Below are 18,178 nucleotides of genomic sequence, written 5' to 3' on the forward strand. Positions count from 1 at the left end.
TGAGAGGATGGGATGTAGCCATTGACAACGGTGATGCCCTACATACAGCTTGCCATGGAAAGGAGTAGGAAGGATTGGATGACTGTAATAGAAAAGTAGAGATTCAAGAGGAGCACAGCATCTCCATACACTTATCTGAAATTCCCACTATTAATTTACATAAGTATTTCTATCCCTTTTATTTTCTTTTTATTATTAATTTTCGAAACCCAAAACTATTTAATCTGCCTAACTGAGATTTACAAGGTGACCATAGCTTGCTTCATACCAACAATCTCTGTGGGATCGACCCTTACTCACGTAAGGTATTACTTGGACGACCCAGTACACTTGCTGGTTAGTTGAACGGAGTTGTGTCCACACATAAGTGCCATAATAATGATTCCATACAACAACAAAAAATACTACATTGATGTGATCACAATTTCGTCCACCACTGAACTTGGAGGCGGATTGGTGAGGAATGCAAAAAAGAAAAGGATAAAATGAGGGTTGTGAGGAATTTGGGGCAAAATGGTATTTTTGGACTTGGAGGCAGGAAGTGGGCACGGGGATGGTCTTTTTAGCAATAAAAATAGACGATATCATTGTTGATTTTAATTTGAAAAAAATCAACGGCTTTTATGTCTATTTTATACATTAAATCCACACAATTTATTTGATTTTAGAAAGCAATCTAAACCGTTCAAATTTATCGACAGGAGCTTTGTCGATATTTTAAATATAAAAATAGACATTAGGTCCGTCGATTTTAGAATAAAGGTATTTTCACCCCCTAGTTCGTCGACGATAGTTAAAAAAGGTTTAATGCAACATAAAAAAATCGACGGCCAGGCTATCGATTTTATTAGTTTATTTTTAATTATCTTTTTTTTAAATATCGACGGGAGAGATAGCCGTCGATTTTTGCGTAAAAAAATATGCTTTTTCTTGTAGTGTGTACCGCCCACCAGGTGAGGTTCGTGGTGGTGTACCGCCCACTGGTTTTCAAGAGGACGATATCCGGATTGGCTACCGGATGTGTCAGGCTCTGGCAAAGTAACTTACACGTGAGTTCACTGCCAGTAGGACAGGCATGCATCATACTGCATTTGTTTGCCATTGTTTGGGTGTGCTTAAATTGTTTTGGTTTGCCTATCTGATAAGTTATGCTTAACTAGTAACTGTGATATTTGCTATAATTGTTCTTTGAGTATGTTTGTCTTGTATTTATTTGTGCCTGTGACTGATTTCTGTTTTAAGTATTGGTGGTGGATTGATGATAGCGATGATGAGTTTTGTTGGGCTAGAGGCCAAGATTTGATTGTATATTGGGTTGGAGGCCGTGATTGGTGAGTTTGGGTTGATTGATCCCTTGGTATTTATATTGAATATTATGTCTATTTATAAAGAATGGAACTTTTGCGAAATTAAGATATGGGTGTTGAAATTTCGGATTTAATTATATGTCGATATTGAATAGATTCACAAGACAATGATAACTACTGAACTTAAAAACAGTTTTCGTTAAAAATATCTTCTTATAATAATTCTCAAAACCCTCTACTAAGAAGCCTTTCGAGGACTATATTCTCACTCCTCTACAGGTCTTTCTTTTTCAGGTTATGGACGACAAAGTTCGAAAAAGCTCATTTATTCCTTTTCTATTTTAAATGATGTTTTGGGTTGTATTAGTTAATTTTTCCCTTGCCTTTATCTTTACAAGTTTCTATAAGAGGGATAGAAAATTGATTATGTAATGCCTGTAAAGTAATAATATGTGAATATGGATGTATGATTTAAAAAAATTCGGTTTAAGTTTTAAACAGGCTCATGTCTTAGTATTAAATATTTTAAGAGTTGTTGTAATATCTGAGCTATCAGAATGGCGCAGCCGGAAGCGTGACAGTTTGATAGTTAGGGTATTATAGAAAGAAAATTGAGAAGAGAGAAAATAAAAATAGAGTAAAATTACATTAATACTCTTTTTTATATTATATGTAAATTACACATTATTAATATATTTAAGTCTTTTTTTCAAAAAAAAAAATTAGTTACTCAATTTAACTTTCAATACTTTAATATATTATTTTTATTAATATACTTAACTCTATCTTCCAAAAACTATATAATAAAACTATACACAAATTATATATAATTCAAAGGATATATAAGTCATTTTGTATTGATTCTTCCTTCTTTCTCAATTTTCTTCATACGTTAGAGATGAAAAAAAATTAAGTGGGTCTCACACAACTTTTTTCTTTTTCATTCTCTTTTTACTTTCCATACAAACAACGTAAAATTAACTTTTCCATCCATTTTCCTTTCAAACATTTTCCTTTCTTTCATTTTCAACAAATTCAAACAACGTGTAAATATTTTTTTAGTATAAATTTTAAAAATTTTGACAAAAAATATAATTGATTAAATCAATATTCCATGTGTAATACCAAAAAATTAGACACATAATTCATATTCTTCGAGTTTAAAAATTTATACTTTTAAGCACTTATATAATAATTTTTTCTATTCATCTTGGTCTTATAAATATTTACAAGAATATAATTTTTAGAATTTTCTACTAAAATAATATAACTTTTATCTTCATATAGGTAAAAATTTTTAACAAATATTATTATCAATTTATAAAAAATTTAATTTATCCTCTTAATTTATTTATAGGAAATAAATCCTATATCTTATTATTCTATTTGTTGAATAATGTTTATTAACCATTAAACTTTAAAACTATTTGTCAATGAAATAAGGTTTACTTCCTATTATTTAATCCCAATACATTTTAATTTGATTTTACTAATAACCTCTTTGATTTTATTCCTTGACAAATATTAACTCAAAAGATTTGCTAAATTTTCTTTATATTTGTTAGTTACTTTACAAACTTTATGTCTCAAACATGTGTCTAAAGTATTTATTATAAACCTTATTCTATGGTCCATGTTTTGTTGATTTATTATCACAAAAATTGAAATGATTCTCACTTATTGTGGCCTCAACTTTATATTATATAACAATTTTTTTAGTCATTCTGCATCTTTACTTGCGGTTCATAAAATTACAAACTCAGTCTTTATAGTAGAATATGAGATACATGTTTATTTTTTTACGCCAAACTTATTGTTCTACTTTCTATAGTGAAAATCCATCTTAAACTGAATTGATTATCACTAAGTTTGTAATCCAACTTATGTCAAAATATAACTTTCCAAAACTATGGGATATTCACTACAATGCAATCCCAAGTTTATGATTTTCTTGAGATAATAAAAAACTTTGTTATAGCTTTTATTTGGTCGTTGCTAGGATTTTCTAGAAATTTTTATAGTTTATACACAACAAATGCTATATTAGATCTGGTGTAATAAATTGTATTGTATACGTTAAATATTATATAGCATTATTATATTCTAATTATGCTACAGGTCTTTCCATGTTCTCTTTTAATTTAAAATTAAGATCATAGGATGTATGAGTTTCTTTAATTGTGAGATGATTAAATACTTTAATACCTTTTTTATTTAAATCCAATTTCATTATTAGAAATCTTTATGCCTAATATTATATCAACTTCATTCAAATTCTTCATCTCTTGAAGTTAGATACTCATTCGTTACTCAAATAGTGAATCAAACATTAGATACTCCATAAATCTTAGTAAATTTTAAATAAATACATCTCTTTAAACTATATGTGAGAAATTATTTGATAACACTATTGATTAATCAAACTTATCATGCCATTATTTAGGCACTTGTTTTAAACCATAGAATGACTCAATTAATTTACAAACTTTCTTTTTATTTTTAGATAGCACATAATATTTTGGTTGCTCCATATAAATTTTTTCATTTAGAACATTTGTCTCAACACTCATTTAATATATGTGAAACTTGTAAATGTATGTTTATATTATAAGTGTCTTAATAGAAGTCATTCTTATCACAAATGTGTAGATATCAAAGTAGTCTACATATTTTTTTTAATTTCTCTAAATTTATTAGCCAATAATCTTGTTTTAAAGATTCATAGTGAATAACTAATGTTATGTTTTTGTGTAAACACCCACTTACATTTAATAGATTTTAATTCTAGAGGCAAAAATCAAGTAAGACTAAATTATTGTTTGATAATATTTAGTACATTTCATTATTCGTTACTTCTTTCTAAAACTCAGAATCTCGAAATGTCCTGATCTCTTTGAATGTTTGAGGATCACCCTTTATGTTCATCATAATAAGAATCATGTTTGTTACAAAATTCATAATTTCTTCAATAAAAAAAGTCATAGTCTGAGAAGAAATAAATATTGGACCTAATTCCTTTACTTTTCTCATTCTCAATCTCCTTTTTTATTCGATCAATTCTATCACTTATATATTTATTATTTTGATCATTTATTGTATGTAAAATATTAGTATTATTTTTAAAATATTTTGAGTAAGAAGTTGAATCATTGATAAATATATTTTTAATAAACTGTACTTCTCTTGATTCAACATCTGTATTAGACACTAAATCCAATATTCTATATGCTTTATAATTTTGATCATGTTCTATAAAGATATTTTTGATGACTCTTGGCATTAATTTAATTCTCTTTTAATTAAGAAGTCAATAAAAAGATAAATACTCACAACTTTCTAGATTGTTCGAATTATTTATTCTTCCTTTCCGTATTTCATAAGAAGAAATATTTTTGTATCTTACCCTATTATAAATATGAGATACTGTCAATAATGTCTCACTCCATAAATTTTAATATAATTTTGATTTAGTTGTATTTAATTAACCATATTTCTTAGGTGTTTTTTTTTGTCAAACTATTTTGTTATGTGATAAGCGGAAGATTCTTGCACAATATTATGTGACTACAAAAATTATGAAATTCATTAGAGAAATATTCTCTACCTCTATCGCTGTATTTTTTTATCATGTATATTTTTTATTTTTATTTTATATCTCTTAAACATTTTAAAAATTTTATCTTTAATTCTAAATAAATACACATATGTAAACCTAGAACAATTATCAATAAAAATTATAAAATATTGTCATTTAATTCACAAATATTATTATGAATCAATTCTAGTAAATATGTATTTCTTTCAACTTTAGTAAAAATATTTCTTAATAATTTTGGATTATCTACAAATATCAAATTTATTATTAAAATTATTATTATGCCTATATTCAATTGATTGTAATTTTAGAGAAATAATAAAATTTGACATAAATCACAAGAATCTATCAACAATATATAAAGAAGAGTAATGCTATATAATCAGCAAATATTATTATTTTGGACCAGCATTTGGTTAGTAATAATTTACACCCACATCAATAGAAATTTGTACATAAGAAACATATAATTTTTACACCTAAATTAATACATTTTTCACTCATATTTTTTTAAAATTTGTACACATAAATTAATAAAATTATTTGTTAAAAATAACTTAGTGTTTATGCTGGCCAAAATTGCTAAAATTGCTGGACACCAAAAATTTTTGTACAAAGAAATATTTACTACTTTATTATTTATGCTAGTTTGAATATGTCTTCAGTACAATATTATTTTTCTATGAATACACTATTTTTAAGTAAAATTATTTGTTGGATTCCATTACAACTTTGAATTATTTCTTAACAAATACTAGATTCTTTCTTAGATCTAGAATATTAATTACATTTATTTAACTTAATCTCTTTCTAGATATGAAGTTTAATTCTATAATTCTTTGACTGTAGACTTTGACTAAGTTGTCATTGCCTATCAAAATTTTTCTATTGTTTAATTTTTCGTATGTTTTGAATTAGTAACTAAGATTGCAAATGTAAACAATAGTACTAGAATCTAACTATCATTTAAGTAATTTTTTTTATGTTTTCATGCTAAATTATGTGACCATGTTAATGTAAATATTTTATCCTTTTTCTATGACTATAGCAACTGAGTTTTTAATTCTTTGATTTTCTTTCACTTTTGTATGCTGAATAATAAGTCATGGTGGGATGGATCCATGAAAGAGTTTGTAAACTTTTTTGCTTTTTCTTTTTGGTAATTTTTTCTTTTTTTTTTGGTGGTGGGATGGAGTACCTTTTAGGTGAATCAGGGTATTCACCTTCAATTAATCCTAGCTAGACGCTAGTTTATAATTGAAATAATTGGTTCGAAGTTTTAAATTTTTTTAATGGTTGAATTACGAGCACTTGGTGAGGAAAGATAAATCTCTTCTTCTCATCCACACAATTTCTGAGTTAGAATGAAAGAATTAGTAGAGTTTTTCTTCTTTTAAATGAGTATATTTATTTAATTTTTTTCTTTTAAATTCTCTAACCTTATAAATTTGCCAATATGTGTTAAAAAATATCAAGATAAAAAATAAATTTTGTTGTGGCTTTAGAACAAATTTTTATTATATTGTGCCAAAATATTATTATCAATCTAATAATAACTTTAGATAAAAGAATATATCTTTAAAGATAATGATGTAATTATTATCCAATTTTTTTTATTATTACCTTTAACAAAAAAATTTTAGAATTCTCAATAGTTAAAATATACACTTTATTAATGAAGTATATGTGTAAAGAATATGTACTAAAATTAAGGATGTGTTTGGATGTATGATGCAAAATGAGAGGTAAGAAAATAAGAGAAAAGAAAATAGAAAAAAAATAAATTTTTTTGTATGTTGTTTGGATGAAGAAAAAATGAATGGAAAGAAAATTGAGAAAAGAAAAAATGAAAATATAATAAAATTATATTAATACCCTTTTCTATATTAATGTAAATTATACATTAATATGTATGTAAGTCATTTGTCTCAAGAAAAAATTAGTTACTCAATTTAACTTTCAATACTTTAATATATTATTTTTATTAATATATTTAACTCTATTTTCAAAAACTATACAATAAAATCATACACAAAAATCATATATAATTCAAAGGGTATAAGTTATTTTGCATTGATTCTCCCTTCTTTCTCAATTTTTTTTCATAGGTTAGAGATGAAAAAAATTAAGTGGGCTCCACACAACTTTTTTCTTTTTCATTCTCTTTTTTCTTTCCATCCAAATAACATAAAATTAACTTTTCCGTCCATTTTTCTTTCTTTCATTTTCAACTAATCCAAATAATGTGTAAGTATTTTTTTAGTATAAATTTTAAAAGTTTTAAGAAAAAGTATAATTGATTAAATCAATATTCCATGTGTAGTACCAAAAAATTAGACACATAACTTATATTCTTCGAGTTTAAAAATTTATAATTTTAAGCACTTATATAATATTGTTCTGATCATTTTGGTCTTATAAATATTTACAAGAATACAATTTTTAGAATTTTTTATTAAAATAATATAACTTTTATATTCATATAGGTGAAATTTTTTTAATAAATATTATTATCAATTTATTAAAAATTTTAATTTATCCTCCTAATTTATTTATAGGAAATAAATCCTATATCTTATTACTCCATTTGTTGAATAATTTTTTATTATCTATTAAACTTTAAAACTATTGGTCAATGAAATGAGGTTTAGTTCCTATCATTTAACCATAATACATTTTAATTTGATTTTATCCCTTGAGAAACATTGAGTCAAAAAAACTGCTAAATTTCTTTTATATTTATTATCATTTTACAAACTCATGTCTCAAATTTATATGTCTAGAGTTTTCATTATAAACCTTCTTATATGGTCGAGGTATTATTGATTTGTTATCACAAACATTGAAATGATTCTCGCTTGTTGTGGCCTCAACTTTATATCATATAACAAATTTTTTAGCCATTCTACGTCTTTACTTGCGATTTATATAGTTACAAACTTAATCTTTATAGTAGAATATGAAATACATATTTTTTTAGGCCAAACTTTTAGTTCTACTTTCTATGGTGAAAATCCATCTTAAACTACATTTATTATCACTAAGATTTGTAATCCAACTTACGTCGAAATATAACCTTCTAAACTATGGGATATTCACTATAATGCAATCCTAAGTTTATTGTTTTCTCGAGATAATAAAAAATTTTGATACAGCTTTTATTTGTTGGTTGCTAAGATTTTCTAGAAACTTTGATAGTTTATACACAACAAATGCTATATTATGTAAAATCTGGTTAATTAATAACTAATTGATCCATAAATTAAAATTTATTCTAGAAAATTAAAAATATGATTTTTATGGCTTAATATGATAGAGGAAATTAAAACGAGAATTTTGACACCAATTTTAAAGAAATCGGCCCAAAATTGGACCAAACAGGCTAAATCGGGCCAACAGGATCCATATTGGGCCCTTGGCCCAACCAAGTTCAACCTAAAACCTCCAACACGCTGAAATGAAATGAGGAAGGAGAAGAACACTCTTCCAAAGTTCTAATCTTCACTTGATCTTCAAATTACCATAACTTTTGATCCGGAGCTCCAATTACCGCACCATTTGCGGCCACGCGTTCACCGTGTTGAGCTCTACAAAACTAACAACTTTGTTCTTGAGGCAAGCCACAATTTTCTCTTTGAAATTCCAGCCTTAATTTCGAAATTTTTGGTGAAAAATATTGAGATTTGTGAGCTTTTGATGTTATAGGATTCAACTAGCTTGAAGAATAGGCTTAATCTTGTCTCCTTAATCCTTGGGTGTGGTAAGATTCTCAACACTAGTGGATTTTATTGGTTTATGATGTTTGGATATTGAGTGGGTATGTTTGAATGTGGTATTGTGGCTTAGGAAGTGTATATATGTGTGTTGAAGCTTGATTGAAATTTTGGAAAGCATGGAAAAAGGGCTTTTGTGTACTAAAAATCTGTTCTTGGAGGTGTTGAAACCTTGAGAACTTGTGAAAAAGTAATTTGGAGGAGTTCCAGGTTGAGCGGAGAATCGGCCAAGGTATGGTTTCGGTTTTCTGTATCTAAAATGTAATGTGGTGTGAAAACTTAGGCTAGAGGCCCTAAGATAGGATTTGAACAATTGGTGTTCTTGATTGGTTTAGATGAATTGTGTGGTTATGTATGTGGTTAGTGGATTTTTGATGTTTTGATGGTATAATGTATGAGAGATATTCATGTTTTGATATATGCTTAATGATTGGTTAAGATTGAATTGTGGGTGAAACCATGTTGATGGTGAGGATGATATTGATTGTATGTATTGATGGTTGATGGAAATGGTATTGTTAAAAATTTGGATAAGGAAAGATATATGACATGATCTTATGTTTGAAATTGAGTTATTTGACTGATATTGGTTAAAATGGTAGATTGCTGGATTAAGGATTTAATAAAAATGTTAAGATATGAGTTGAGCAGACTTGAGGTTAATTTTTGGTAAGTTTTGGTTGGTTTTGAAAAGGGTTGAAATTGGTTTGCTTTGAAAATGGAATTTTGTGGGTTTGTATGAAAATGAGGTTTTTGGGTCTACTTTGACAGAGCATAACTTGGTCTCTGGATCCCCGATATGTGTCAAATATTTTTAAAAATAAATTTGGATCCGAGATGTTTATGCCGTTTGAAGAACGGATAGAAAATGATTTGAAACAAAGAAGTTATGCCCGTTGGAAGTTTCGGGTTTGAAAATGTAATTCTGCAGCTTTTAACTTAATAAAATTTTTGGCATATCGCGCTCCCACGGGCATGCGTCACTCACAATTTTTACTCCCCCATGCGTGCGCCTGGCCAACGCGTACGCATCGCTGAGCTGATGCAAGTGCCCAGTAGAAAATCCAGAGAGTTGCGCTGGTACTGTGTTGGCTTTGTGCGAGGAGCACAAAATGCACCCACCGTACACGTGGCTCACGCGCACGCGTCACTCCACCTCTTTGCTTCCTATGTGTGCGCATGGGCGATGCGCACGCATGAACCCATTTTCACCAAAAACTGATTTTTGAGTTTTCAAAGCCAAATTTTAGACTTCTAAGCCTCCGTTTTCACCCTTTATGTCCTAAATCCTTATGGTATGCCTAGCAATGAGAAGAAGCTAGGAAATGTGGTAACTTGTGGATGAAGTAAGGGGAGAATTAATGATGAATTATGATTAAAGATAATAGTATAGGGTGTTGATGATGATGGTGGAAGTGCTTTATATGCTATGAGCCGAAGGGCTGTAATTTGTTAATAAATTATGGCTGGTTATGGATTGTATTATGAGCTGAATGGCTGAGTTATTGCTGAATTATGGCTAAGTTATTATTGAATTATGGCTGAGTATGATTGCATATATGCTTATTGAATGAAATGTGAATGTTGCACTTCCACTATCCGAGATACAAGTTTTCCTGGATAAAAGCAGTGGCTAGCCACCACGTGCTCTAGGTGGAGACTCGATACTCTGCTGACCCTATGTCGTAAGTGTGGCCCGATACTGTGAAAGTTCCGGATAAGCTCGCCCCCGTGGATAAACACCAGTGTGGGTGTTGTGTATATGTATTGATAATTATGATTGAGAATAACTCGAGTTAGGGATGCACGACAGAGGGACAATTCAATGGTTAGCTACCAAGACTTGTTGGGTTAGCTTTATAACCGACAGATGAGACTCATCAGCCACTAGGACAGGCATGCATCATATGTATTATATATGAATTGTTTGGAATGCCTAATTGACTGCATATTACTTGCTAATTGACTAAATGCCGTATCTGCTTCCTATTTGTGCATTTTCTTGTTTGATATAATTATGTTTGTGATCTCAAAGTAATGATGGCGGTTGGGAGGTTCGAAGGATTTGGAAAGGGGTGTGTTAGTTAGACTGAAGATCTTTAGCTAGTTGCCTGTTTCATTCATGGTTTAGTCTGTTTATAAGCTTTGATTATCTCTTGGAAGTTCTAGGATTGCCTTCGGCTTTCCTAGGACAGTACATGTTAGATATGTGGGAACTGTTACCATACTGAGAACCTCCAGTTCCCACCCTTGCGAATTTTGTGGTTTTCAGATGCAGGACGTGAGGTTCCTCGCTGAGGCATGCTGTAGACTTCTGGATTTGCGAAGATCCTTAGCTCTCGGGACTTTATTTTGGTTTTATCTATTTATTTAGATACTTATTATCTCCACTATATACATATATACTGTATTGACTCCTCGTAGAGGTTATTTTGGAGAACAGGTTCTGTAACTTGTCTTTGGGTTCTTGGGTTCCTTACTTTATATATATATATGTATGTATGTATGTATGTATGTATGTATGTATGTATGTATGTATGTATGTATACTTCTATGCTCAGACCGGTTATCTTCGCAAACCAAGTCTTGAGTTTTGATATCTGTATTTTTGGCACTCTCTTGTTTATATGCTTACGTTAGCTTATCCTTTATCTGTTTTGTTACGTTATCGATCGGAGTGTTACGCTTTTCAATTTAACGATTTTGTTTTACCCTTTTTTCTTCAAAGGTTCCTAGTTATAAACATCTTTCACACTATTATATATACTAAATTTTATTTTTAGATGTCTTAATACCTCGCCACCCATGTTTTATAACTTAAGTATAAGGCTCTGTGTGGTAGGGTATTTTGTATTAGATCTGGTGTAATGCGTTGTATTGCATACATTAAATTTTATACAGTACTATTATATTCTAGTTATGCTATAGGTCTTTCCATGTTCTTTTCTGATTTAAAATTAGAAACATAGGGTGTATGAGCTTCTTTAATCGTGAGATGATTAAATATTTTAGTACCTTTTTTATTTAAAGCCAATTTCATTATTAGAAATCTTTATGCCTAATATTGTATAAACTTCATTCAAATTCGTCATCTCTTGAAGTTAGATACTCATTCGTTAGTCAAATGTGAATCAAACCTTAGATACTCCGTAATTTTTAGTAATTTTTGAATAAATACATCTCTTTGAACTATTATGTGAGAAATTATGTGATAACACTAGATTAATCAAACTTATCATGCCATTATTTAGGCGCTTGTTTTAAGCCACAGAACGACTCAACTAATTTACAAACTTTCTTTTTATTTTCAAATAGCACATTACATTTTACTTGCTCTATATAAATTTATTCATTTAGAACATTTGCTTAACATTCATTTAATGTATGTGAATCTTGTAAATGGATGCTTATGTTATAAGTGTCTTAATACAAGTTATTCTATCACAAGTGTATAAATATTAAAGTAGTCTACATATTTTTCTTTAATTTGTTTAAATTTCTTAGCCACTAATCTTATTTAAAAGATTCATAGTGAACAACTAATGTTATATTTTTTTCTAAATACCCACTTACGTTCCATAAATTTTGATAATATTTAGTACATTTCATCATTCGTTGCTTCTTTCTAAAACTTAGTCTCGAAATGTCATGACCTCTTTGAATGTTTGAGGATTACTGAAGTTTGTATTTTTGCTAGTAAAGAATTTATAAAAATATTCGCGTTGTAGATATAGCTTCTAAACTAACAGAAATCCCTTCATACAAAAGTTTTGGTTGTCACAAGTAACAAACCCCTAAATAAATTGATAACCGAAGTATTTAAACCTCGGGTCATCTTCTCAAGGAATTGCAGGGAGGTATGTTCTTATTATTGGTTATGAGTTTGTAAATTGGGGGTTTTAAGAATGAGGAACAATTATGATGAATGACAAGTAAAATAAATAATTAATTGTAAAATAAACTCTTGGCAAGGTGTAAGAAATTGGAAGTCCAGACTTAGTTATCCTTATCAATAATAATGAAAGTTGAATCTTAATTCTACTTAGTTGACCTTTACTAAAGCAAAGGAAAGTCAAGCGACTAATTAGTTTGATCTTCGAATCCTATTTATTTCCTAAGAAAAGGTTGGGATTATTGAAGTTCAATTCAATTAGCAAAGATAACAATTATCAATTATATTGAGTTGAGATAACTCTTGAGTTACTGATTTCTTAACCAAAACCAAGAATGTAGAAAGCTAAATTAAAATCATCAATATCTGGAATACCTCAAATAACATACATTCAAAACAATAAAATCTAACATGGAAAAGTTCATAAGCCAATTGGGCAACATAAATCAAATACAAATAAAAGCATTAAAGTATCTCAAAGTAGAAGAGAAATCAAAATAAAGGAATATTGAACCTGATGTGAAGTTGAGATAAATCCCTAATTTCTAAAAATCTTACCTAAATCCTAAGAGAGAGGAGAGAACCTCTCTCTCTAAAAACTACATCTAAAACTAAAATTATGAATTATGAGAGCATCCGGAGTCTCTGCAAGTTCCCTGACTTTAATCTGTGTTTCTGGGCCGAAAACTGGGTTAAAATGCGGCCCAGAATCTCTGCCAGCGACTTTTGTAATTCTGCAGATCGCGCACGTCACGCGATTGCGTCATCCATGCAGACGCGTCATTTGCGTTTCTCCTACCACGCGTTCGCGTCGTCCACGCTTCCGCGTCACTTGTGCTTTCCAAATCCGCGCGGTCGCGTGAGCCATGCGACCGCATCACTGCGAATTCCTTTCTTCGGCGCGGTCGTATCGCTGACGCGTACGCGTCACTTCTCGCTGGTCATCTCCTCAATTTCTTGTGTTCCTTCCATTTTTGCAAGCTTCCTTCCCAATCTCTCACTCATTCATGTCCTATAAAGCCTGAAACACTTAACACACAGATCAAGGCATCAAATGGTAATAAGAGAGGGTTAAGATTAGCTAAATTAAGACCAAAGAAGCATGACATTGTAAACCATAAAATAGTGGTTTATCAATTACCTTCTATGTTCATCATAATAAAAACCTTGTTTGTTACAAAATTCATAATTTCTTCAATAAGAAAAGTGTTAGTCTGAGAAGAAATCAATATTAGACCGAAATCCTTTACTCTTCTCATCCTCAAGCTCTTTTTTTATTCGATCAATTCTTTATCACTTAGATGTTTATTATTTTGATAATTTATTCTATGTAAGAATATTTTGAGTAAGAAATTGAATTATTGATAAATATATTTTTAATAAATTATACTTCTCTTGATTCAACACCTTTATTAGACATAAAGTCTAATATTCTATATGTTTTATAATTTTGAGCATGTTCTATAAAGGAATCTTTTATGACTCTTGGCATTAATTTAATTCTCTTTTAATTAAGAAGTCAATAAAAAGATAAATACTCACAACCTTCTAGATTGTTCAAATTATTTGTTCTTCCTTTCCATATTTCATAAGAAAAAATATTTCTATATCTTACCCTACTATAAATATGACATGTTGTCAATAATATCTCATCCCATAAATTTTAATATAATTTTGATTTAGTATTTTAATTAACCATATTCCTTAGGTGTTTTCTTTTTGTGAAACTATTTTGTTATGTGATAAACGAAAGATTCTTGCACATATTATGTGTAACACCCTAACTATCAAAATGTCACGCTTCTGACTGCACCACTCTAATAGCTTGGGTATTACGATGACTCTTATAATATTTAATACTAAAATATGAGCATGCTTTAAACTTAAACCGAATTTTTCAAAACATACATCCATACTAATATCACAATTTGCAAAGGATACATATATATATACATATTAATAATTTTACAAGTATTAGCTAATACAATTCCTATCCCTCTTACAGAATGTATAAAGATAAAGGCGAGGGAAAGCATAATATCTAAAACAATACAATACATCATATAAACAGAAAACAGAATAAACTCTTCGTGACTTTCTCGTCCATATCCTGAAAAGGAAACACCTGTAGGGGAGTGAGAACATCGTCCTCGAAAAGGTTCTCACTATAAGGTTGCAGAATTACTATAATAGGATATGCGAGATAAAATCGTCACAATGATTAATAACCGCCTTATGCATCTTTTCAAAAGCAAAGGTTTACTATAAAAGAAAAATCTTAAATTTTTTTTGAAAGAGGAAACTGTTCATTTCTTAAAAATTCAAAAGCCTTTCAAAAGGTTTATCTATGCTGAACCAGATTAGCTTTTATACTTTTCTAAACCAGAAACATCAATCAACCATGGCCTTTGGCCCACCTCATGGTCAACCACGGCCCTACGCCCAAACAATCCAAACAACAACCAATCACCACAGTCCAACAGAATCCCAGTCGCAAACACAAGTAGGAAAGTTCAAGAACAAACAAATAATTACTTCAAGTAGAACAATTAGCAGTTAACCATAATTAATCACAAAGGCAAGCCAAGTACAATATGCACACCCAAACAATGTCACATAGATGCATATGATGAATGCCTGCCCTAGTGACTGATGAGTCTCATCTATCAGTGATAAAGCCAACCCAACAAGTCTTGGTAGCTAACCATTAGATTGTCACTCTGTCGTGCATCCCCAACTCGAGTTATTTACAATCATAATCATAATTCACATCCAACACCCTCACTGGTGTATATTCACGGGGGCGAGCTCATCCAGAACTTTCACAGTGTCTGGCTATACTTACGACATAGGGTCAGCAAAGTATCGAATATCTACCTAGAGCACGTGGTGACTAGCCACTGCTTTCACCCAAGAAAACTCGAATCTCAGATAGGTGAAGTGCAACAATCGCAATATCAATAACTCAGCATATATGCATTTATTCTGAGCCATAAATCAACATTTATCTCAGCCATCCGGCTTAAATTCATTATTCATAGTCAACCATGATTCATTATCATATACAGCCATTTCGGCTCATAACATAACAATCATCCATAATTCATTATCATATACAGCCATTCCGGCTCATAACATAATAGCACTTCCACCATCCAACATCAAAAAACTCATAAAATCATCATTCAAGCCATAAATCACTTTTCTCAAATCACTTTTCTTTGAAATCAAATTCAATTCATCCCAGTCTTAACTTCAAAAATCCACATTTCTCAAATCACTTATAGCTTATAAGCCGTCTTTCTCAAAAGAAATTTCCTCTTGCAAAAGTCATATCTCTACAACATCCTTTTAAAACTTCCAGACAATTCAGCAACTAGGCCAAATAAAAAAATTTCTTTTGAAAGACCCAAAAATCAGTCATCCAAAAACAGAATTTGGTAATAGAAATTTCTCAGTAGAGTCTCAAGATTTTAGGGGAGAATAACATAATTTATTTCCTCAAATTCGTTTAAAATCCTTAAAACCTTGGACTCCTGATGTGAGTAATAAAATAGAGATCTAAGCCAAACTGAGTCGTGTAATTAATTACTCCACCCACATTTTCAAAACCATTTCTTTTACTTGAACCAAACCAATCATAACCCCATATTAAAATCTGAAATGTTTCCAACGACTTGGAAATCATTTTAGTTTTTCCTAAACCAGAAGTCTAAAGGATACTTAAACTTTTCTTAAAATGTCAAAGAAAATGAGATTTATCAATCGAAGACCAAGTTCTTTCAAAGTCACTAGAACTCCTCTAAGTAAAAATCATTAAATTAAATTCAATTATATAAACCCTTTTTACCTTTAAAATAGCTTTAAAGTAAAAATCTCTTCCGAACAACTCCCACCCAAACATGATATTTTTCTTAGGAAACAAAGCCAAGTCATAGTTCTCTTTTTGATAATTCATTTCAAAACATAATTCATAACTTTCTTAAATGATTCAAGTAACATAGTAAAAGTATTAAGCTCATAATTTTCCAAATGATATTTCGATGAAGCCTCGGATCCCATCGGAATTTCAGCAGCACCTCCCCTAAAACATGGACTTTGCCACCCTTTCCGGGTCCCATCCAAACCATTTCACAACCCTCTTTAAAGGGTCAAAACCAAATCAGCTCAAAATTCAACTGAATCCAAAGGTGCATTCCATTTTCAAATTTCAAGAAAACCAAATCAAACTCAAATCAATTTCCAACGGATTAAACTTGATTTCAAAACTTTAAAGAAGCGACTTTAAAGAAACATATCAAAACCGTCCATTTCACAAAACTAAATAATAATCGAATCAACCAAGCATTCATATTCATCCAAGACAACCAATATTACATAAGACTTATACAATCACTCAAAGATATATTTTTACCACATAATATCCATATGTGATAATTCCAATTTATAAAATATGCTTTTCTAAAACACATCAAGAACAACTTTGAATCCATAAAACCTCAACTGACCAAACCTTAATCAACATGTTAGGAAGGGATTCCTCACCTTAAACGTGCTAGAAATTGAGGATTCTTGGCTCACAAGTCACGCTAAGCAAGAGATCTAAGGAAGAACATCAAGAAAACACATGTTCATGCATGTTTCCTTGAAAACCGAATTCAAAGGGGAAAGGAACAACAATCTCACCTTATTTCTAGCCTTGATAAGTTACATGGTTATGTAGAGGAAGAAGAGGGGATCATTTTGGTTGAATTGGAATTTCGATTTGAGTTTTAGTTCAGAAGAAATCAGGCTTTGAAGATTTGGAACTAAGAACTTTTCTCTTTTTTTCTCTCTTCCCATTTTCGGCCACAAGGTGAAAATGAGACAGCCTTGGGGGTCTTGGGGTGTAGGGTGAGTTGTGATTGGTTGACTTGGAGGTGGATTAAAATAATATTAAAATATCTCAGGTGTACAACTACTAAAACTAGATATATCAGAACACTCGTAAAAACATCTCTAAAAATTCTTTTCTGAGCTACTAGCATAAATGACACTGGTAACATATTTAATATGAGAATAGAATATGTATGATGAGGCATTAGCATTGCTAAAGTCATCAGAGAGTGCTAGTGCTAAGCTGTACCAGTAAACTGTGAACCTGATTAAACCGATTTCCTATTTTTAACTAAAACACACCAGGTAACCTTATAATATCATTCAAGCATCTTCTAATACTAATATAATGATAATATTATACTATTATATTTCTTCTCTCATGAATCGAGTCTAGTTCGTCAAACTGAGACTGTTTACGAAAACTAGAATGAAAACTCCTAACCGATACGGTTCAAAAACTAGGTTCTTCATGATTGCATTGTTGAGCTTATCTCAAAAGAGGTTCTAGCTTTAAGATGAAATAATGACAATGAGTATTGAGATGCTTGATGATACCTCAGAGGTGTTCCCTTTACTGATCTTCCAGAGAAATCCGTGCCTTCAGAAAAGATCTCGCGTACTCGAAAATGGGGTTGTTACATCAGACATAAGATTTAGTTTGTTATTCCCAAGTTCTTTTTCTTTCTTTTATTACTTTTGCTACAACCTTGTCTAATTCATCTAGATTCAATTA

The sequence above is a fragment of the Arachis duranensis genome, chromosome 6, assembly GCF_000817695.3.
Source record: "Arachis duranensis cultivar V14167 chromosome 6, aradu.V14167.gnm2.J7QH, whole genome shotgun sequence".
Taxonomy (NCBI): Eukaryota; Viridiplantae; Streptophyta; class Magnoliopsida; order Fabales; family Fabaceae; genus Arachis; species Arachis duranensis.